Below are 24,830 nucleotides of genomic sequence, written 5' to 3' on the forward strand. Positions count from 1 at the left end.
TCCAATCAACTGAATTTACCACAGGTGGACTCCAATCAAATTGTAGAAACATCTCAAGGACGATCAATGGAAACAGGATGCAGCTGAGCTCAATTTCGAGTCTCATAGCAAAGGGTCTGAATACTTATGTAAATAAGCTATTTCTGTTTTTTATATTTAATAAATTAGCAAACATTTCTAAAAACCTGTTTTTGCTTTGTCATTATGGGGTATTGTGTGTAGATTTAGGAAAAACAAAATATTTGATACATTTTAGAATAAGACTAACGTCACAAAATGTGGAAAAAGGGCAGGGGTCTAAATACTTTCCGAATGCACTGTATAGTTTATCTAACAATATGGAGCCATTGGAGTTAATTATAAAAAAATGTCCATGTGTTGATTTAAGAATTAAGTATAATGTTTTGGTTCGACTGAGATGAGGGAAAATCTGTCCCTGCAATGATACAAAATGAAGTCAGTCACCACAGAGTCAGGTTGTATTTAATTTCAACAACATGGGCATATACTCACCAAACATGAAGTACAGTTTCTTTTATTACGCAAAACAATACAAGTAGAATCACTTTTCTCATGACCTTTTCCTTAAATCTGGTAGACTCGCTTTGATCAAATTAATTTTAGAAGACTTTGGAAAAGGTTCAACATCACATTACACATATCTTCACTACTTCATGACAAGTAAATATCAATTAAGGCACTATCATTATTTCATAATAACATACCAATATCAACCTTTTCATCAGTGAAGCATTTTTACAGACACCATCACACCAACCATCACCATATCATCTACTCTGTCTCATCATACTCATTCTTTCCTCAGTTCACCTCATCCAGTTCCTTATACATCCACAACCAACATAATTAACTACAAACAAACTAGCTACATTACATGTAACAATACTCTATACATGGGCAGTGTGCATTTTCTGCAGGTGTATCTTGAGGTAGCTCCTCTCTGAAAATCTCTTCCCGCAGTGCGTACAGGCAAACAGCCTCTCTCCCTGTGGATCTTCAGGTGTATCTTCAAGCGGTGCTGGTGGGAGAACCTTTCTGACACTGGAGGCAGCTGTATGGTTTCTCCCATGTGTGGACTTTCTGGTACCTCTTCAGGCTAGACAAATAGGAGAAGCTGTCCCCGCACAAGTGGCAGCCAAATGGTTTCTCCCCCGTGTGCATCCTCTGGTGGATCTCCACCTGATTGGGGAAACTGAAGGCTTTCCCACAGAACGAACACGGGAAGCGCTTCTCTTTGGCGCTGCCACCTTAACTGATTCCGTCTCTACTACTGTCATTTGTCAATGGGCTTGTGTAGCCATTTAGTGTTGACACACTGGCATTGTCTGAGGTCTGGTTTAACATTAGGAGAGTGTGAGGAGGATGAAGACCAGGGAGTGTCTGTGTTGTCTCAGGATCCATGTTCCAGTCGATAGATCCTATAGAAGGCAGGCTGAAGGCAGCACCTGTTAGAGGGTTAACCTGAGGCTCCATCAGTCTCTCTGAATCACAACTATAGGAGCAGGACAGAGCATCGCCAGCCGAGTCTGTGTCTGTTCTCTCCAGCCGTATACGGACACCTCCACATCCATAGAGACCAAATCCACGCCTCGCCCTGGTCTCAGCCAGTCTGTTGTCATGGAGACTAACTTCAGATGTTGTTTTGTGTTCAACTGTCTGTTTCTGATTAACAATGTTGTTCCCCAGCCCAGAGTTGAGGACGCTGTCCCATCCACTGACCTCCACTATGTCACCTCTGGTCCTGGCCTGCTTGGTGCTGTTGTCCACTGGGCCCTTGGCTGCGCCGGTCTGGGTCTGGGAATCCATGATGGCCGCCCAGTTTCCTCTGTTATCCTCCAGCCAACAACCTGCAGGTTAGAAAATAGACTTCAAAAATATGTCAGAAAACTCTATACATGGAGTTTATTTGGTCAATTACCTGGTCAAGTTCATACATTATAACGTGTGTGTTTTGTATGTAAAAATAAGATGCATTGATTTAACTTTATGAATGAAGAAAAAATATTACTGTATGTAGCAGTGACATGCATTCAGGGTAGGCAGTGTCTTGTCATCTTCATTTGGGAAGTGTGTAGTTATCTGGTACAAAATGCGCAAGCAGGCCAGGGAGAAAGGCAGCCTCGATGTATCCCTTTTTCCAGCCCTTCAAAACTCCAAACTCAATGCAAGGCATTGACATGACTTGCACGTGTGTTTTTTCTACCTTATACTGCCAGCTAACGGATGCCAAAAGGCAGGCAGAGAGCTTCGCTGCCTTTCATGTGTCAATATGTCCCATTACTTTTCATTGCACTCAAATAATAAATGCGTATTGGCATGAAAGAAGTAATGGGATAGGCAGGAGTATAGACAGAGCTCGCTCCTGCCTGTGGACGTCACACGTCATCTGCCGCCTTTTGACGGTTACGTTCTTTTTACTGCTAGCTAAAGTAAGCTGATCAGGATGGCTAACACTTTGCATCTGAAACAGTTGCACTGGTTTTCACTGATTATGACAGAATCATCAAACTAGGTATGATTTATTCTATAAATGTGTAGCATACTTTTGCAACCTTTGTTTTGATGACAAATTCCAGTTTTGACTTGATAGAAACACATCAAAATCTATCAAATGCCATTTTAAAGCGTTTTAAATCAATAACTAATTCACCGTTTGTCACAGAAACATTAAACTAGGTAGCATTTATTCTATAAATGTCTAGCATACTTGCATTCTTTGAAGCACAACCTTTAGAACTATGGGTTCCAGAAAGCGTCTTTAAATGTGTCAACAATGCATAAAAATGTGGTCCTCTTTTTTTCCAGTCTTCAATGCGAAGCAAGACTGCTCAACGTGTGCTTTGCATCATCCAGAGAAAACTGATTATGATCTGACCAACTGGGTTTGTCTTGGTGTAATATAACAGTAGGCTATGAAAACTCATGTAGTTTCATCCTTCAAGACAACACGAAGTATGAAACTTTGTCTTGAAACTTTTTTATCAGGGTTATCCTTGATCTAATGTTCTATTATCATGACTGTATTTTATTATTCTACTATGAGAGATACTAGATACATACTATGACAGCAATTCACTGTAATAGGTACACATGTTGTATCTGGCACAAGTGACGATTAAACTGAAATGGTGTTGTGTTACAGCCTGAATTCAAAACATTTTTTCTCACCCATCTACACACAATACCCCATAATGACAAAATGAAAACATGTTTTTAGACATTTTAGCAAGTTTATTCACACCCCTGAGTCAATACATGTTAGAATCACCTTTGGCAGCAATTACAGCTGGGGCGGCAGGTAGCCTAGTGGTTAGAGCGTTGCTGGATTGAATCCCCGAGCTGACAAGGTAAAAATCTGTCGTTCTGCCCCTGAACAGGGCAGTTAAGTGTTACTGGCCCAAAGCTCTAACCACTAGGCTACCTGCCATCCCAGCTGTAATCGCTGCCAAAGGTGATTCTAACATGTATTGACTCAGGGGTGTGAATAAATTTGCTAAAATGTCTAATAACATGTTTTCACTTTGTCATTACATAGATGGGTGAGAAAAAATATTTAGAATTCAGGCTGTAACACAACACAATGTGGAATAAGTCAAGTCGTATGAATACTTTTATAGGCAATGTATGTAGGCTATATGTATTTCTCTCTTACCTTGCTCCCCCATCTTTAGTCCACTCAGCAGGTCAATGCTCTCTGGTTCATCTTCTATTGTCTCCTCTTTGACCAGCAGCAGATCAGGCTTCCCATCCTCCATGTCTACTGACTGTAAGAGATACAGAGTGAGAGGATGTTGGATCAAGAAATCTGATATGAGCACCCTGCTATGGAGCATCTTCTGATTGGGCAATGAGGGATTGCTATGAGTACTATGCAAACATGTTAGTTGATTTGACACTATGGAAATGTATTAGTTGATTTGATTACTTGACACTCATTAAAATGGTTTGATAATTCATAGTCCCACACATAAGACAAAATGAATCAACACCTGGGCCTGTATCCACAAAGAGTCTCAGAGTAGGAATGCTTTCCATATGATCTTATTCATTATGATCTAAAAGGCTAAACTGATCCTAGATCAGCACTCCTACTCTGAGAGGCTTTGTGGAATACGGCCTGGCCTAATACCATTCAGACAGTAGTTCACATTGGACTCCCCTCAGTGAGACTGTGTGTGGTCCTGTGCTGCTCAGCTGGTTCCTCTGTGGATTCAGGAGGTGTAGTCTGGTTGTCCTCTATGACCATGGTCCCCTCAGGGTTCCCCAGACCCTCCTCACAGCCCTCGTCCTTCACCAGAAGCACCTCTGGACCCTCTTCCTCCTGGAAGAAATAGGTGATACAAATTACACAGACATACTGTATACTCCCTCAGGTACGCGCACACAGATAATAAACTAGGGCTGGGAATTGCCAGGGATGTCACGATACGATATTGCGATTTGATGTTCCAAACAGAGAGAACCACTAGAAAAACAAATTGGCTCCCCATTTAAAAAAAGATGGAGAACAAGCTATGAAGGAAACATACTGGTGTTTTGGTGCAGGTACAGCCAACCAGAGCAAAAATAATATTGTGATAGTCAAAACGATACGATATATTGCCCAAAATAATATCCCAATATGTAACTGTACTGATTTTTCCCCCATCAGAGAACCAACAGGAGAGGGAAGGCACACAACATACAATACAATATGTACAGAACAACACAAGAGAGACAAGGAAGAAGCCTGTGAAATCAATCAATCAATAACATTTATTTTATGAAGCCCTTTTTACATCAGCAGTTGTCACAAAGTGCTATACAGATACCCAGCCTAAAACCCCAAGCAATGCAGATGCAGAAGCACAATAGTTAGGAAAAACTCCCTTGGAAGTACCCTAGAGAGGAACTAGGCTCCGAGGGGTGGCCAGTCCTTTTCTGGCTGTGCCAGGTGGAGATTATCAGAGTACACGAACATTAAGTCCAGATCGTTCTTAAAATGGCCTGCTGCGTCAGCAAAGAAGGAATGGGACATGTTCGACCGAGACGTGGATCAAGTGTTGGAGATGTAGGGAAGAAAATCCGAGCCATGTCAACTATCATCTGGAGCATAGGGCTGACAGCTTTGAAAAAAAACATCAAGACAAGAGAAAACCGACATCTGAAGAACATAACAACCCTAAGACGCGACCTGCGGAGGCTGAAGAAGGCTTTTCACCAAGCAAGGGAGGGAGCGAAACCAGCATTGAAGGACATCTGAGACAATCTGAGGGAGCGTATTAAGACCTTGTGCCGAGCTGAATACCATCGCAGGGACAGAAGGAGGCGGATGAAGAAGAGGACAGACTTTACCCTTCCAGTATCTATCAAAACCCTGGGGGACAAAAGATCAGGAGAGCTCAGAGCAACGAAGGAAGAGGTGGAGGAGCACCTTCGTGGAGTCCAAAGCGACCCCAGGCATGAAAAGGAGCTGGAAGAGATGGCAAAACTCATCAAACCAATGAAGCCACCATCCCCTTCGAGGTGTCGGAACCCAGCTGGCAGGAGATTACTTTCTCAAGAAGGCATGGGGAAGATCAGCACCAAGGCCTAATGGTATTCCGTACAAGGATGCTGAAAGTGGCATGGAGGAAAAACTATCTTGCAGAAAGCTGGCAAGTTGCTGAGGGCTGTTTCATTCCAAAAGAAGATAACTCCACAAACATCAAGCAATTCCGAACAATCTCCCTCCTCAGTGTGGAAGGTAAATTCTTCTTCGGAATCCAGGTGAAGAGGTTGACAACATTCATGTTGGAAAACTACATCGACACATCCATACAAAAGGGCAGAGTTCCAGCTGTCCGGCTGCCTTGAACACACAATCTTCATCTCAAAGATCGAGGATGCAAAGCGGAACCAAGAAGGCCTGGCAGTCCTGTGGCTGGACCTAACCAATGCCTACAGAACCATACCCCACAAGCTGGTGCAAACCACACTCATGTACCTGCAAGATTCCAGAAGCTCCTCCAATGCTACTTCAAGATGCGCTTCACAAGTGGAAAGGCTGGAGGTAGGTATTGTGGCCGGGTGCACTCTCAATAATTTTGTTTTCTGCAGCGATGAACCTCCTCGTTAAATCAGCAGAGAAGCTCAGACAGGATGCAGCACCGGCAAGCGGCGCCCAGCAGGCACCAATCAGAGCATTCTTGGACGATCTGAAAATGAAGTCAGTTCCAGAAGGCTGATTTTGGAGGATCTGGAAGAGCTCATCAAATGGGCCAGAATGGAGTTCAAGTCTGCAAAGTCAAGAATCCTAGTCCTGAAAAAGCGACAATTCAAAATCAGAGAGGAGACCATTCCCACCATCAGATAGAAGCCTTTGAAGAGCCTGGGAAAGTGGTACAGGGCCGATCTCAATGACAAAGATTGTGTGAAATAGATGTTCTTTCAAGCCGACATATGGATGACATCTCTGGAGAAGAGCGGCCTAACAGGAAAGTTTAAGCATAGGGCTACCAACACTGGGTACTTCCTAAACTCCTCTGGCCACTGCTTGTCTATGAAGTAGCTCTTTCAACAGCGAAGGCACTAGACAGGAAAATTAACCACTTCCTCAGGAGATGGCTGGTGGTCCCAAGAATCTTCTGCTCCATCGTGGGACAGCTAGGATGAGAAACAAATTAGGAATAGCGATGGAATGTATAGCGGATGTTTTACGAGATCCTGACCAATTCTGATATTTGTTGTGATTTTTTGCAGTGATATAAAAAAAAATATTACATAATGTTTTCGCCATCGGATTCTTCAATTTGCTCACCCCAGACCAGGCCCTAATCCCCAACAATCGGAAAGAAAGAGACGGCGATATAGAGGCCAACGTGCAGGAACCCTGAGGAAAGTACGGTGGCGAATAAATAAACTGCCTCTACCCTCTGTTCTATTGGTGAATGTACAATCACAATCAACAGGACCTGAAGAACTGTAATATCCTATGTTTCTCGGAAACTTGGCTGAATAAGGAAAATGATCAAATACATCTAGCTGTTTTTTCCATGCATCAGCAGGACAGAACGGCAGCGTCGGATAAGCTCAAGGGGGGTGGTGTGTTTCTTTGCTAACAACAGCTGGTGCGCAATGTCTAATATTAAGGAAATCTCGATGATCTGCTTGCCTGAGTTAGAATACCTTATGATAAGCTGTAGACCATACTATTAACCAAGAGAGTTTTCATCTATATTTTTCAATGCTGTCTATTTACCACCACAAACCGATGATAGCACTAAGGCCACACTCAATGAGCTGTATAGGGCCATAAGCAAACAAGAAAATGTTCATCAAGACGCACCACTCCTAGTGGCTGGTGATTTTAATGCAGGAAAACTGAAATCCGTCTTACCTAATTTCTACTAGCATGTCACCAATGCAACTAGAGGCTAAAAAACTCGACATCACCTTTACTCCGCAAACAGAGATGCATACAAAGCTCTCCCTCACCTCTCCATTTGGCAAATCTGACTACAACTCTATCGTCCTGATTCCTGCTTACAAGCAAAAACTCAAACAGAAAGTACCAGTGGATGCTAAGCTACAGGACTGTTTTGCTAGCACAGACTGGAATATGTTCCGGGACTCATCCGATGGCATTTAGGAGTTTACCACATCAGTCACGAGGTTCATTAATAAGTGCATCGACGAAGTCGTCCCCACAGTGACCGTACGTACATACAGTTGAAGTCGGAAGTTTACGTACACTTAGGTTGGAGTCATTAAAACTCGTTTTTCAACCACTCCACAAATTTCTTGTTAACAAACTAGAGTTTTGGCAAGTCGGTTAGGACATCAACTTTGTGCATGACACAAGTAACGTATCCAACAATTGTTTATAGACAGATTATTTAACTTATAATTCACTGTATCACAATTCTAGTGGGTCAGAAGTTTACATACACTAAATTGACTGTGCCTTTAAACAGCTTGGAAAATTCCAGAAAATGATGTCATGGCTCTAGAAGCTTCTGATAGGCTAATTGACATCATATGAGTTAATTGGCTGTGAACCTGTGGATGTATTTCAAGGACTACCTTCAAACTCAGTGCCTCTTTGCTTGACATCATGGGAAAGTCAAAAGAAATCGCCCAAGACCTCAGAAAAGAAATTGTAGACCTCCACAAGTCTGGTTCATCTTTGGGAGCAATGTCCAAACGCCTGAAGGTACCACGTTCATCTGTACAAACAATAGTACACAAGTATAAACACCATGGGACCACGCAGCCATCATACCTCTCAGGAAAGAGACGCGTTCTGTCTCCTAGAGATGAACGTACTTTGGTGCGAAAAGTGAAAATCAATCCCAGAACAACAGCAAAGGACCTTGTAAAGATGCTGGAGGAAACAGGTACAAAAGTATCTATATCCACAGTAAAACGAGTCCTATATCGACATAACCTGAAAGGCCGCTCAGCAAGGAAGAAGCCACTGCTCCAAAATCGCCATAAAAAAGCCAGACCACGGTTTGCAACTGCACATGGGGACAAAGATCGTACTTTTTGGAGAAATGTCCTCTGGTCTGATGAAACAAAAATAAAACTGTTTGGCCATAATGACCATTGTTATGTTTGGAGATAAAAGGGGGAGGCTTGCAAGCCGAAGTACACCATCCCAACCGTGAAGCACGGGGGTGGCAGCATCATGTTCTGGGGGTGCTTTGCTGCAGGAGGGACTGGTGCACCTCACAAAATAGATGGTATCACGAGGCAGGAAAATTGTGGATATATTGAAGCAACATCTCAAGACATCAATCACAAAGTTAAAGCTTGGTCGCAAATGGGTCTTCCAAATGGACAATGACCCCAAGCATACTTCCAAAGTTGTGGCAAAATGGCTTAAGGACAACAAAGTCAAGGTATTGTAGTGGTCATCACAAAGCCCTGACCTCAATCCTATAGAAAATTTGTGGGCAGAACTGAAAAAGCATGTGCGAGCAAGGAGGCCTACAAACCTGACTCAGTTACACCAGCTCTGTCAGGAGGAATGGGCCAAAATTCACCCAACTTATTGTGGGAAGCTTGTGGAAGGCTACCCGAAACGTTTGACCCAGGTTAAACAATTCAAAGGCAATGCTACCAAATACTAATTGAGTGTATGTAAACTTCTGACCCACTGGGAATGTGATGAAATAAATAAAAGCTGAAATAAATCATTTTCTCTACTATTATTCTGACATTTCACTTTCTTAAAATAAAGTGGTGATTCTAACTGACCTAAGACAGGGAATTTTTACTGGGATTAAATGTCAGGAATTGTGAAAAACTGAGTTTAAATGTATTTGGCTAAGGTGTATGTAAACCTCCGACTTCAACTGTACGTACATATCCCTAACAGAAGCCATGGATTACAGGCAACATCTGCACTGAGCTAAAGGCTAGAGTTGATGCTTTCAATGAGCGGGACACTAACCCAGACGCTTATAACAAATACTGCTATACCCTTCGAACCATCAAAAAGGCAAAGTGTCATTACAGGACTAAGATCAAATCCTACTACATCGGCTCTGACGTTGATCGGATGTGGCAGGGCTTGCAAACCATCACAAATTACAAAGGGAGACCCAGCCGTGAGCTGCCAAGTGACACGAGCCTACCAACCTACCAGACAAGCTAAATGCCTTCTATGCTCACTTTGAGGAAAGCAACACTGAACCATGCGTGAGCGCACCAGCTGTTCTAGATGACAGTGATTACGCTCTCTGTAACCAATGCGAGTAAGACCTTTAAACAGGTTGTTACGTTCCCCAGCAAGAAAAACAAATAATGTTGCTCAAACAGAAGGGGGAACTAACAAAGAGCCACTGAACACAACCAAAATGAAACAGGTGGGATTTTAGGAGGGGTTCACTAAATTTTCCTAAGAAGAGGCAAACAAAACAAAAACCCACACCAAACTTAAAGACAGGAAGCAAAGCAAAGAGTGGAGCAAAACAGGGAAGATCAGATAAAGGATTGTTTGTCTAGAAATCAAATAGGGAGAGCCAACTAAAGGTGTTAACTTTCCATGTCTCTCAAGACAACTTGAGCACTGGGCCAGCCACTCTTAAATATTACCTAGGACAGCACAGGTTAAACACCTTACGACTAACGAGATGAACAAGCCAGCACGGGTGGAATACATACTGACTAATGAGGTGACATCAATCAGTGCGCCCCACATGCGAACGCAGGCATGTCAGAGCTGTAGCCATGAAAAAACAGGGCAGCTGGACACGTCGAGAGAGTATGCGAGACAGGGCATTCACCTGGCAACACATCTAGAACATGAAAGGGGAGCAGATTAAGTTTCTGGCTTGCTCTGTGTACAATGTTTTGCCCACACCAACAAACCTCCACATGTGGGGGTTGGCAAAATGCCCAGCTGCACAATATGTGGATGACCAGCCTATCTCGAGTATGTGCTCTCCTACTGCAAAGCAGGTCTGACCGATGGTTATCGTTCTCTCGTCTAGAGGCACCAAGCAGGTGGTCCGCATCAAGCTCACCGTGCCCTGGGAGGAGAGGATGGAGTTGTCACATGAGTGGTAGCTCAAATACCAGTCCCTCATCCTTGAGAGTCAGCAGAATGGATGGAGAACCTGGTTGAGGTCGGCTGCAGGGGCTTCGCAGGCCAATCACTCTGGAGAGCCCTGGGGCTACTAAACATTGAAGGAGTGGCAAGGAAGAAGCTAGTGGCTGACGTAAGTAAGCAGGCAGAAGTGAACATCCTGTTGGATCTGCCTGAAGTGGAATGAGCGGTGTCAGCGCCAAGTAGGCAGTAAGGAGGCAGGGCAGAGATGAGTGGTGGATCGAGGGGGTAGTTCCAGGATGCCGATTCTGCCGTCGAGCCCCACTGAGGTGTCGTGGCATATAGTGTATTCTGTAGGTTAGACTGTTTATAGTGTACTCTGTAGTTTTTTTTGCCTGGTATGTACATACTGTATGTGGGTTGAGTAAATTCTGTGTCTATACAGTGCCTTCAGAAAGTATTCACACCACTTAACTTAAAAAATATATATAAATTGTGTTACAGCCTTAATTTAAAATGTATTAAATGTATATGTATTTGTCACTGACCTACAGACAATACCCCATAATGTCAAACAGGAAATATGTTTTTCAAAATTTGTACAAATTAATACAAAATGAAAAGCTGAAATGTCTTTAGTCAATAATTATTCAACTCCTTCGTTATGGCAAGCCTAAATAAGTTCAGGAGTCACATAATAGTGTTTAACATGATTTTTGAAGAATTTTGAAAAGAATCATGGGCAAATGTTGCACAATTCAGGTTTGGAAATCTCTTAGAGACTTACTCAGAAAGACTCACAGCTGTGATCACTGCCAAAGGTGCTGCTAACATGTATTGACTTGGGGTTGTGAATACTTATGTAAATGAGAGATTTGCTAACATTCTAAAAACATGTTTTGACTTTGTCATGGGGAATTGTGTGTCGATGGTGAAGAAAAAACATATATTAAATCCATTTTGAATTCTGTCTGTAGCACAACAAAGTGTGGAATAAGTCAAGGGGTATGAAAACTTTCTGAATGCATGTCTATCTTTTCCGTATATTCCGATTGTTTGTCTGTCTGTATATTCTGTGTATTGTGACAGCACAATGTATTTCATGTATTTTCAAACACCATAATATAAATCAATTGAATTCATCTAAAATATCAGAAATAAATCGTAAATGATAAAAGCCAGTATCGGCTTATTTTCATAAATAAAAGGGAATAAATAAGCTCAAACTGCAACTGTGAAATGATTGTAGCACAGAAATAAGCCCCAACAAGCTTCACATGTGCATTGAGAGTGGGAAATGCGCTCTACAAATGAAATTATATTATTTTTATAAAGACAAAGTGCACATGTAAGAGCTTAACTACATAAAGGAATAATAGACTGAATATAGCCATAATATAGACAAAGACAAAGGAGAATAAAATTCAAAAAATACATCCAGTGTGTGGATGGCACAGTGCATTTGGAAAGTATTCAAACCCCTTGAATTTTTTTTCACATGTCGTTACATTACAGCCTTATTCTAAAATTGATTAAACCAGTTTTTTTCTTCATCACTCTACCCACAATACCCCATAATGACAAAGCAAAAACAGTTTCTCCCATTCTTCTCTGCAAATCCTCTCAAGCTCTGTCAGGTTGGATGGGGATTGTCGCTGCACAGCTATTTTCGGGTCTTTCCAGAGATGTTTGATCGGGTTCAAGTCCGGGCTCTGGCTGGGCCACTCAAGGACATTCAGAATCTTGTCCCGAAGCCACTCCTGCGTTGTCTTGGCTGTCTGCTTAGGGTTGTTGTCCTGTTGGAAGGTGAACCTTCACCCCAGTCTGAAGTCCTGAGCGCTCTGGAGCAGGTTTTCATCAAGGATCTCTCTGTACTTTGCTTCGTTCATCTTTCCCTCGATTCTGACTAGTCTCCCAGTCCCTGCTGCTGAAAACATCCCCACAGCATGATGCTGCCACCACCATGCATCACTGTAGGGATGGTGCCAGATTTCCTCCAGATGTGACGCTTGGCATTCAGGCCAAAGAGTTGAATCTTGGTTTCATCAGACCAGAGGATCTTGTTTCTCATGGTCTGAGAGTCTTTAGGTGCCTTTTGGCAAACTTCAAGCGGGATTTCATGTGCCTTTTACTCAGTAGTGGCTTCAGTCTGGCCAGTCTACCATAAAGGCCTGATTAGTGGAGTGCTGCAGAGTTGGTTGTCCTTCTGGAAGATTCTCCTATCTCCACAGAGGAACCTCCCTGACCAAAGCCCTTCTCCCCCGATTGCTCGGTTTGGACGGGCGGCCAGCTCAAGGAAGAGTCTTGGTGGTTCCAAACTTCTTCCATTTAAGAATGATGGAGGGCACTGTGTTCTTGGGGACCTTCAATGCTGCAGACATTTTTTGTTACCCTTCCCCAGATCTGTGCCTCGACACAATCCTGTCTCGGGGCTCTACGGACAATTCCTTTGACCTCATGGCACACAAATCCAAAATAATGTAGGCCTATGCCATTGCAAAATCAAATGCTTTTAACCAAACGTTAACTAATTTAAAGCTTATCTTCGTCTAGCCTTATATACGCGCCACCTATGATTGAGGAGGTAACGTGATATCATAAGGGAATTACTTAGATCGCACTTACCGGTAGGACTAGTTATCTCACAGGCTCTGGCAGAGAAGTAGCCTATGTTAACAGTAGCCTAAACAAACAGTTAAAGTATCCATCACCAATAAATGAATGAACATCAGAGATAATAGGCTGGTTTATGCTGTGAACAATATGTTTTTATTAGCCTACCAGAATCAACCTACAAAAAAGGTTTGTGATAGGCCTTCAATTAAAATGTTCAACTTGTTATAGCCTACAGTTAACAATAACAGGAAAAAATACATTTAATCACCAAAATAAAATGAAGAGAGAGTAAAATTTCATGATGAAACTTTGTTTAATCGTTTAAGTGTTGGCTAATGGTTTACTGAAACATAAGGAAGCTATCCGATTTTCAATAGCCCGATGACAAATACCTATTAATTTGATGATATGTGAGAACCTTACGGATTGGAGGGATTTGTTGGACGGGTTGCAAAATAAATCCTTCCATTGGCATGCAGTTTTATAGCCTCATGCAGTAGTAGCAGTTTATTATTATTATTATTATTAGAATAAACTATTATTACCTTTCTATTCAGCTATTTCAAATACTTCAAACTATAGTCAAAACCAACTACCGGGAGAAAAAATTAAATCTTAGGTACACATTATTTGGACAATAATATTGAGTGGAGTCGTTTTTATTTGCGGGAAGAAGTTAAAAATATGTCTGTGTCTTCGGTAAACAAAAGTGTCACAATACATAGCAGCATATTTATCAATCAGGGCATTTTTTTTAACCTTTATTTTACTAGGATAGTCAATTAAGAACACGTTTTTATTTTCAATGACGGCCTAGGAACAGTGGGTTAACTGCCTTGTTCAGGGGCAGAACGACAGATTTTTACCTTGTCAGCTCTGGGATTCGATCTTGCAACCTTTCGGTTACTAGTCCAAAGCTCTAACCACTAGGCAGAGATCTTCTGCTAAACCAGGTCTGATATCGCAAAGAAGATTTGTCCTGTCCATTTGGGGATTTAGATAATTAAACAATATTTTAGGGACTGCAGGTTACCGGTGTGGAGCTGTTTTTACACACCAATAATCTGTTATTCTATTTTGGTGATATCACCATTGTGCATGCCCTTGATGCTAGTCTGTTTGATTACAGCCAAAAGCTGTTTTGTGGGGTTTGTAGTGAGTCGCTTATAGAACGTCTGATCAATCAGTTGCCTGAGTACTACAGTCTTACAGACAGTGTAGTCGTGTGCAGTAACAGCGCCGACAAAAATAACACAAATCTCCATTACACTCTGCTCCTCGCTCCACACTCGCCCACTTACATTCTCTGGCATTCAAAAGCAGCCTTGCTTTAGGCTATCAAATAACTGTCAATCATATCAATTAATGGAATCAGTGATACTAAGTCGTTTGAACAAGATTCTAAGTAGTTTGAACGAGATACTAAGTTGTTTGAACAAGATACTAAGTCGTAATGTTTTGCCTTGGGCTTCAGGGCTTCTGTAATTCATGTACATGCAAATAAACTCAGCAAAAAAATAAACGTCCTCTCACTGCGTTTATTTTCAGCAAACTTAACATGTGTAAATATTTGTATGAACATAAAAAGATTCAACAACTGAGACATAAACTGAACAAGTTCCACAGACATGTGACTAACAGAAATTAAATAATGTGTCCCTGAACAAAGGGGGGGTCAAAATCAAAAGTAACAGTCAGTATCTGGTGTGGCCACCAGCTGCATTAAGTAGTGCAGTGCATCTCCTCCTCATGGACTGCACCAGATTTGCCAGTTCTTTCTGTGAGATGTTACCCCACTCTTCCACTAAGGCACCTGCAGTTCCCGGACATTTCTGGGGAGAATGGCCCTAGCCCTCACGCTCAGATCAAACAGGTCCCAGACGTGCTCAATGGGATTGAGATCCGGACTCTTCGCTGGCCATGGCAGAACACTGACATTCCTGTCTTGCAGGAAATCACAGACAGAAAAAGCAGTATGGCTGGTGGCATTGTCATGCTGGAGGGTCATGTCAGGATGAGCCTGTAGGAAGGGTACCACATGAGGGAGGAGAATGTCTTCCCTGTTAACGCACAGCGTTAAAATTGCCTGCACAGACACCCCAGACCATGACAGACCCTCCACCTCCAAATCGATCCCGCTCCAGAGTACAGGCCTCGGTGTAACGCTCATTCCTTCGACGATAAACGCGAATCCGACCATCACCCCTGGTGAGACAAAACCGCGACTCGTCAGTGAAGAGCACTTTTTGCCAGTCCTGTCAGGGTCCAGCAACGGTGGGTTTGTGCCCATAGGCGACGTTGTTGCCGGTGATGTCTGGTGAGGACCTGCCTTACAACAGGCTTACAAGCCCTCAGTCCAGCCTCTCTCAGCCTATTGTGGACAGTCTGAGCACTGATGAGTGATTGTGCATTCCTGGTGTAACTCGGGCAGTTGTTGTTGCCATCCTGTACCTGTCCCGCAGGTGTGATGTTCGGATGTACCGATCCTGTGCAGGTGTTGTTACATGTGGTCTGCCACTGCGAGGACGATCAGCTGTCCGTCCGGTCTCCCTGTAGCGCCGTCTTAGGCGTCTCACAGTATGGACATTGCAATTTATTTCCCTGGCCACATCTGCAGTCCTCATGCCTCCTTGCAGCATGCCTAAGGAACGTTCAGGCAGATGAGCAGGGACCCTGGGCATCTTTCTTTTGGTGTTTTTCAGAGTCAGTAGAAAGGCCTCTTTAGTGTCCTAAGTTTTCATAACTGTGACCTTAATTGCCTACCGTCTGTAAGCTGTATGTGTCTTAATGACCGTTCCACTGGTGCATGTTCATTAATTGTTTATGGTTCATTGAACATGCATGGGAAACAGTGTTAAACCCTTTACAATGAAGATCTGTGAAGTTATTTGGATTTTTAAGAAATATCTTTGAAAGACAGGGTCCTGAAAAGGGACGTTTCTTTTATGCAGAGTTTATATTTGGCAAATAAAAGTGATTCTGATTCGGAGTGCCTTGGAGGAAGAAGGAGAAATGATTGCGGTGCCATCCGGCTCACAGAAGGCTGCCAGCTCGCAGCAATGACCCCATCATATTTTAGATAGTTAGAGAATTACTTAATTGTGAAAACCATCATGGTGGACATAAATATGATGTTGTGGGTAAAAACAAGTTAGCTATGATAAGGCAAAAGTCATCAGACAAACCTGACTAAACTATTTTGATGGGTACAGTAGGTGTTTGTTAGTGTGTGGGTATGTGTAGGTATATTTAGTAGGCCCTAAGAGTATATTGGTTATAAATCGCTGTCGGTGTATGCAGAATAGTGTAAGATCAGATGTAATATATACTAAAGAGAGCCTTAATGAAAGTCTTAGAATGAAAAGTCCCATTTTGTGTTTATTATTTAAACAAACAAGTTTTAAATACACCATATGAAAAACACACAGACACGGCTCAATCGGCATGATAATGTGATAAACTGCATTCATTTTCTCATTAAAAATGTCTTGGGAAAGTAGTTAAATTGAAGTAATGAAATAGGCATTTGTGAACATCATATTGCCTACAGAGTAAAACACAATATGTAAGACTTTTTATGCTTCTATATGCCTTATAAATCACACAATGCCTGGATGCAATATTCTACGCAGGAATATTCAACACTGAAATCTGTTACTCTCGTTATTCCAAATGCATCTGTGGATATTTTTATGCTGACAATGAACATGTATCTCTCTCTTTAATGCAGGGTTTGATCTAAACATCAGAAGCTATCGAGTGGAATGATTACTTTCTATGTTAGAGTGGAATGGTTTTTCTGCTGGTGTATCCTGAGGTATCTCCTCTCTGAATGGCCTCTCTCCCGTGTGGACATTCAGGTGCATCTTCAGATGGTGTTGGTGGGAGAACCTCTTCTCACACTGGGGGCAGCTGTAGGGTTTCTCCCCTGTGTGGACCCTCTGGTGCCTCTTCAGGTGGCCTGCCTGGGCAAAGCGCATTTGACACTGGGTACAGCTGAATGGTTTCTCCCCTGTGTGGACCCTCTGGTGCCTCTTCAGGTTGCCGGACTGTGCAAAGCGCATATGACATTGGGTACAGCTGAAAGATTTCACCCCTGTGTGAACCCTCTTGTGGATCACCCCCTTCTGGGGGCAGCTGATGCCTTTATTAGAGAACATGCAGAGGAACTGTTTCTCTTTAGTACTGCCTGATGTGTCTCCCCCTTCCTGAGCCTGGGCTCTAGCCCTGTCGTTTGAGTTCAATACCTGATCGAAAAGGACACTGCTGTGTGAATCGGAAGACCCCATCGACGTGGACACTGGGTTGCGATTCCTGACCGCCTGTAAAGGGAAGTGGGTCATGACATTTGGATTTGTCTCTAAGCTTTCCCTGTAATCTAAGAAATATCTGCCTTGTGAGTGTCCTTCTACTAAGTGAGTCTCGTCTACATTCCATGTCAGAGGAGCGTCGCCCTCCACTTTCATAGTTACCTCATCTATAACCTCCCCTTGCTTATCTAGACAACCTTCAGAGTATACACTACTACTGTACCGGTTCCAGTCCCCTCTAGATAGATCAGTCTGTCTCTCTAAACCCATCTCTGTAGTGTAAGAAGAAGACAGATCATTGCCAGTCTCTAACGTGTCATCTGAGTCCTGATAGGAATGAACCTTCCTCAAACTCGGGTTACCATAAAGTAAATACTCTGAGTCGGGAGGAGGAGGACAGCCCAGCCTTTCCTGCCCCAGTCTCTCTGGGTCTGACCTGTTGTCAGATCCTGTGTGTAAGAGCCTTTGTGTTACAGTTAAAGTCTCCGACTTGAGGACGGCGTTCAGCGTTCCACTGACCTCCGTGATGCTGCGTCCGGTCCTGGTCTGGGGCGCTGCAGCGAGGTCTTCCGTGACTACAGGTTGCGCCACTCCAGCCACTGCTCCAGACTGGATGTCTCTGCTGTGCTGTGGGTCCTCCTCTCCTTCAGACCTCTCCAGCTTGACCCCAGGACCTGCAGCCTCTGCATCTGCAGACTAAAACAAGAAGAGAGGAGGTTATTATCAGTACATGAGTTGAATTGGATAACAATGCCGTAGGGAAGTCTCACAAGCTCCCCTATGGCAGATAAATAAGGATGTAAATGTAAGCAAATTAAAAGCTGAAGAAAGCCTTCCTGAAATAAAATGGGCCACATCTGATGTACTGTCACTTTAAATGTTTTACTGTGACACAAACCTCTATCACAATAATGTGCTGGGTTGAGGTTCCATTTCCTTCATCTATAGCTATGGGTTGGTCATCTCTCCATGTATTGTGTCCCGCTGGCTTCACAAAGCTCCTGTGGCCTCCAGCGAGATGTCCTTCACCTAAGAGAGTGATTGAGGGAAAGGGGATGGTTAGGTTATATTGTACAATGTCTACAATTGGCAAGGATGTAAGGTAACACTTCTCATAACTTCTTGATATACTATTTATTGTTCCATTCATCACATTATTTTAATTGAGTATGAAAATAGGAAATTCAGTAAATCAAGAATTTGGATAGAATATGATATTGTTTCTTTGTGCAAGAAGTTGTTCTTAACTGACCTGCCTGGTAAAGTAAAGGTAAAATAAATTGTGCAAGATAGCTCAGTAATCAGGGGAAGTATTGTTGCATACTGTAGCTACCCTGGACTTATAAGCGTGGATAGACTGCCACTTGAGCATGCTTTTGGGGCACAGTCGATTTCCGCAGGGCTACGGGCCAGAAGGTTGATGGTTCGCGCCGCACTCCCTGCCTGTTTCATTACACTGGTGTCAGAAGTGATCTGAGTGGACTTGGCCGGCGAGCACCAGCGCGTGTACTTGGCCGGCGAGCATGTGCACCACTATTCCTCTTGCCTACGGTACCAGTCAAAAGTTTGGACACACCTACTCATTCAATGGTTTCTCTTTATTTTTACTATTTTCTACATTGTAGAATAATAGTGAAGACATCAAAACTATGAAATAACACATATGGAATCATGTAGTAACCAAGAAAGTGTTAAACAAATCAAAATAAATGTTATATTTGAGATTCTTCAAAGTAGCCACCCTTCACCTTGATAACAGCTTCGCACACTCTTGGCATTCTCTCAACCAGCTTCAGGAGGTAGTCACCTGGAATGCATTTCAATTAACAGGTGTGCCTTAAAAAGTTAATTTGTGGAATTTATTTTCTTCTTAATGCGTTTGAGCCAATCAGTTGCGTTGTGACAAGGTAGAAGTGGTATACAGAAGATAGCCCTACTTGGTAAAAGAAACGACAGTCCACCATTACTTGGTCCACCAAGACATGAAGTCCACCAAGACATGAAGGTCAGTCAATCCGAAATATTTCAAGAACTTTTAAAGTTTCTTTAAGTGCAGTTGCAAAAACCATCAAACGCTATGATGAAACTGGCTCTCATGAGGACCACCACAGGAAAGGAAGACACAGAGTTACCTCTGCTGCAGAGGATAAGTTCATTAGAGTTACCAGCCTCAGAAATTGCAGCCCAAATAAATGCTTTACAGTGTTCAAGTAACAGACACATCTCAACATAGCGGTTCAGAAGAGAATTCGTGAATCAGGCCTTCATGGTCAAATTGCTGCAAAGAAACCACTTCTAAAGGATAGCAGTAATAAGAAGAGACTTGCTTGGGCCAAGAAACACAAGCAATGGACATTAGACCGTTGGAAATGTGTCCTTTGGTCCAAATTTGAGATTTTCAGGTCCAAACGCCATGTCTTTGTGAGATGCAGAGTAGGTAAACGGATTATCTCTGCATGTGTGGTTCCCACTGTGAAGCATGGAGGAGGTGTGATGGTGTGGGTGATGGTGTGATTTATTTAGAATTCAAGGCACACTTAACCAGCATGGCTACCACAGCATTCTGCAGCGATACGCCATCCTATCTAGTTTACGCTTAGTGTACTATCATTTGTTTTTCACCAGGACAATGACCCAACACACCTCCAGCCTGTGTAAGGGCTATTTGACCAAGGAGTGATGGAGTGCTACATCAGATGACCTGGCCTCCACAATCACCTGACCTCAACCCAATTGAGATGGTTTGGATGAGTTGGACCGCAGAGTGAAGGAAAAGTAGCCAACAAGTGCTCAGCATATGTGGGAACTCCTTCCAGACTGTTGGAAAAGCATTCCAGGTGAAGCTAATTGAGAGAATGCCAAGAGTGTGCGAAGCTGTCTAAGGGTGGCTACTTTTAAGAATCTAAAATATATTTTTTATTTGTTTAACACTTTTTTTGGTTACTACATGATTCCATGTGTTATTTTATAGTTTTGATGTCTTCACTATTATTCTAAAATGTAGAAAATAGTAAAAAATAAAGAAGAACCATGGAATGAGTAGGTGTGTCCAAACTTTTGACTGGTACTGTACATGATACCACATCCCCCCACTTGCCCACCCCGCAGACACTGACAGTTCAGAGTAAGGAAGACATCCCATATAATAACCAGCAGGACCCAGGTGTCATGTCATCAATGCACAGTGACAAGCCCCATGCCCTTCACGCATACATTCCATTAAACCACACAGAGCAGTGGGGTGGCAGAGAGAGACATGGAGATTAGAGGTGCGTGTGTCTGTGTACCATGGCTGAGTCCAGACAGTGAATTCGTGCTGTCTATACTAAAACCAGTTAAAACGTAACTAAAAGTAATTTATCATGAGAGGGTCATAAACAATAACTAGCAATGCTGCATACTCCAAGAAAGGCGCCCTGTGAGGGAGTTGTGTGGCGGACCCTGGTTTAAAATAGCGGATATCTACTCTGCCACTTGAGCATGTTTTTTTTTAGCACTATCGATTTCCGCGGGGCAATGGACCTGAAGGTTAAAGGTTAGAGCTGCACTCCCTGCCTGTTTCTTTACAAAACTATCCAAATACTGACCAATACCCAATTCTGGGTAACACATCTTAACACATGTGCAGAGGCGACACTCCCCGCAGCCTCAGCTTAATGCTAAATGTACCTCTTGCCATTCCTCTGTATCGGTCGAGGACCTTGACACTACTGGGACGACTGGCGAGAACGCGCTCTCTAATTGTCCTTTCTGCGCGCTCCCGTGCCACCTTCAGTTCCAATAGCTGTAGTTTCCTCCGCAATCCCCTGTTTTCTTTCTGGCTTTGAGTTATTTCCAAACGAAACACTGCATAGTCGTCGTCTACGAGTTTACAGATCTCTGCCACGGCTGCATTCGCTAGCATCTCCATGATGGAGGCTATTTGAGTGTGAAAAACCATACAGTCCGCCATTGTTGTTAGCAGCTAGCTAGCTAGATATCAACTATCAACCAAGTTCCGTCTCCAACGCGAATGAAAGACTTCCTGAGGCAAGTATGTGCTGCTACTGCGCGGTTAAATGTGTCATATTTTGAGTTCCACGGTGTCAATAAACGTCTAAATAACAAAAACGCTAACGTGGAATTTGTTCTTCGTTACTGCACATCCGTTCACTAAGCCTGGTTACGTTAGCGTAACTTCGCACTAAAGAGAAGGCATCTTATTGGTTGGCGTCATAGCTAAAATGCTGTGGTTAAATGGAATAGGAATGCGCGCTGTTCGTTGAATTACGGTACTGTTTATTACATCAACTATCCTATTCATGATCACTATCTTCCAAGCGCAACCCAGACTTCTTTAGATAGAACAGTGTGTCAGCAAGCATACAGTAGAAAATATAATTACTTTATTTAATCCTCCGTAAGGTAAATATTAAACTGTCCTTGTTCTAGCCTAGGTTTACTGTCTCTAAAAACAGGTATTTAGACAAGCCTGTTTAAAAAAAAAGTTCAATGATTAATGAGGGGTATGTGTTAATTATCTTCTTACCAAGACACTTCACATGATATGTAGAGCCCTATAAAATCGGACGGAATCACATAATCCATACATTAAAACGTAATTCAACGATATTTAAAAAGTTCATCATAAGACATGAAAAAAATGCATCAGTAATTCGTATTTTCCTACAACTTCCTGAAACAGGAATGCCCGTGTGTGTGCCTATGTCTACACTTTGTGTAGCGGTTAGCAATGATGCTAATGATAACCTTCTTCTGATGGAGATGGAAAGCCTTTCCCAAAAATCTTCTAATTTAAATGTTAACTACAATGTAGCCATCAATCCAGTGGCCATTTGTTTAGCAAACTCTGCAATCACATGAGCGCTACAGAAACATCACAACCAAAAGATAGTCTCTTGCTGGTGCACACTTGCATTAAAGGGTAACTACACCCAAATAAATATAAATATCTTCTATTTTTCCCAGACCTCAGGTGGACTTAACATCAAATGTTGTTTTTCTATTTTAAAAAGTGTGATTTCGAGAGAGAACCTGAAAAAAGGAAACCTGCAAAAACGGTTTTATAGGATTAAATATGTCAGCTACAGAATGGTTCCCAGATAGCCCCTGTGCACATCTCAAGCCACACTGCTCCTATTTCGCCCATTCTGGACACTCATATGTCTGATAAGGTTAGTCAAGAAGGTGAAGCTCATAGTTTGCACTTGAAGAGCCTCTTCTTGTTGTGAACGGTCTGGTGTTCCTTCAAATAGTTTGCCTTAACGAACCGCTTCAACACGTGCAGCAGGTGTACGGCTTGTCTGTGTCTATCCTAATCCTCGGCCTCCCACGTCGTGACCCAATGACACCAGAGGTAGAAGCAGGAGCCACCACCCTCAGGTGGTTAGTCTTTGAGCTCCCTCCTTGAACTCTTGCCATTGTTTGGGTGTTATTGGGATTGTGTGCTGTGTTATAGGCTAGGCACCTCTTGTGTTGAACGCCCATCCTGACTGGCAAGCTGGCTAGCAGTTCTGGCTAGTATGGAAACAACCAAGTCAAGAATTATTATGCAGAGTTTGGGGTTCAGCCAAACTCTTTTTCTTTTGCAAAGGTAGCAACAGCCAAAATAGTCAGTATGCTGGCAGAGCTTAAATGCTCCAAAGCCACAGGCCTGGATAATATTCCTGCACGGTTTCTTATAGATTCTGCTGAGCAAATTGGCCCTTGTATTAGGCATATCGTTAATCTCTTTCTTGAACAAGGCATCTTTCCCAGGGATATGAAACAAGCTAAAGGTATACCTCTGTATAAGAAGGGGATAAAGTCTGAACCTGGGAATTATAGGCCTGTATCTATCCTCAGTGTAACATCAAAATATCCTGGAGAGAGTTGTAGATGAGCAAATTTATGAATATGTCAACATAGTCTAATGTATGATTTTCAGTCAGGTTTTTAGGAAAACACTCCACCGATTCATGTCTACTTTACTTGACTGACTTCATCAGGAAAGAGATTGAGGGAAATCTCTGTGGAATGGTACTGCTTGACCTACAAAAGGCCTCCGATACAGTTAACCACTGTCTCCTAATCTCCGAAATGGAGGCACTGGGGTTAAGCAGCATCCCGCTAGGATGGGTAAAGTCCTATTTATCAGGTAGGGAGCAAGTAGTAGAGGTTAATGGTTCACTGTCTCAGGCAAAACGAATGAGTTGTGGCATTCCGCAGGGGTGCGTGCTTGGGCCTCTACTGTTTTTACTGTATATTAACGATATGAAAGATTATTTTCCTTTATGCGAATGACTCTACACTTCTGGAGTCTCACAAAAGTAAAACTATGTTGGAGAGCATACTTAGCACAGAGCTTACTAACATTAGCAAATGGCTTGGAGATAATAAGCTCTCTCTGCACTTAGGGAAAACTGAGGCAATTATTTTTGGATCCAGACCTAAATTGAGTAGGTCCTCTGAAATCAGAGTGGGGGGTGACTACCTGGGACGCATCCTTGATGGAAGTTTGGGAGGTGAGAGGATGGCCAATAAAGTGCTAGGGAAGGTTAATGCCAGGACTAAGTTTTTGGCTAGAAAGTCCAAGCTGCTTGATAAGGACTCCATGTAAGTGCTAGCCACTGCCCACATTTAATGCCATTTTGACTACGCTAGTACTTCCTGGTTTGGGGGCTTATCTAAACTTATCTAAAGCTCCAGATAGCCCAGAATAAGCTGATCAGGGTAGTATTGAAGGTGAGTCCATGTACTCACATAGGCATGAGCTGCTTTCTGGAACTAAACTGTCTGCCTGTTGACGCTAGGGTGTCCCAGATGAGACTAGGTTTGGTTTACAGGAGTATTTATGGTTCTGCGCCCAGATATCTAACTGATTACTTTTCCCATTTTAGGGATGCACATAATCACAGCACCAGATCAGGTGTTGCTGATGTGTGCTTATACAGGTTCAGGAGTAATGCTGGGAAAGGTACTTTCTTGTATACTTGAGCCTCAGAATGGAATGAGTTGCCTCTGCCCATAAAAACAATGTTTTTAGGCTGCAGAGTTGATCCCTGACTGGAGCCTATATCTCTCTGATGACCACCAGGACTGAGGTTGTTCAGTCCACCTGTCCACTGGTTGTGTTCAGTGTGGTGGTGGAGTCTCTGTCCCTTGCGGTTGGGTTCTGGTTCTGACTCGGGAAGAAAGAGCAACGGCTCCTGATCCAGGGTTGTGATCCGGGGCCAGGTTTGTGACCAGCCGCTTCACAGGTCCAGTCTCTCCCGCCAGCAACATCGGATATCAGCAGGTCCTCATGGACTGCAGACTGTAAAACACAAATTGTACAGAATAGCATAAATGTTTATATAAGAAACATGACATAATACAATGTCAATCAT

General features: G+C 42.8%; 1 pseudogene; it reads right to left on the reverse strand.

Annotated features, from left to right (window-relative positions):
• Positions 1-464: 464 nt before the first annotated feature.
• Positions 465-24,122, reverse strand: LOC115201942 (uncharacterized; annotated as a pseudogene).
• Between the last annotated feature and the right edge of the window lie 708 nt (positions 24,123-24,830).

Source organism: Salmo trutta, chromosome 11 (assembly GCF_901001165.1).
Source record: "Salmo trutta chromosome 11, fSalTru1.1, whole genome shotgun sequence".
Lineage (NCBI taxonomy): Eukaryota > Metazoa > Chordata > Actinopteri > Salmoniformes > Salmonidae > Salmo > Salmo trutta.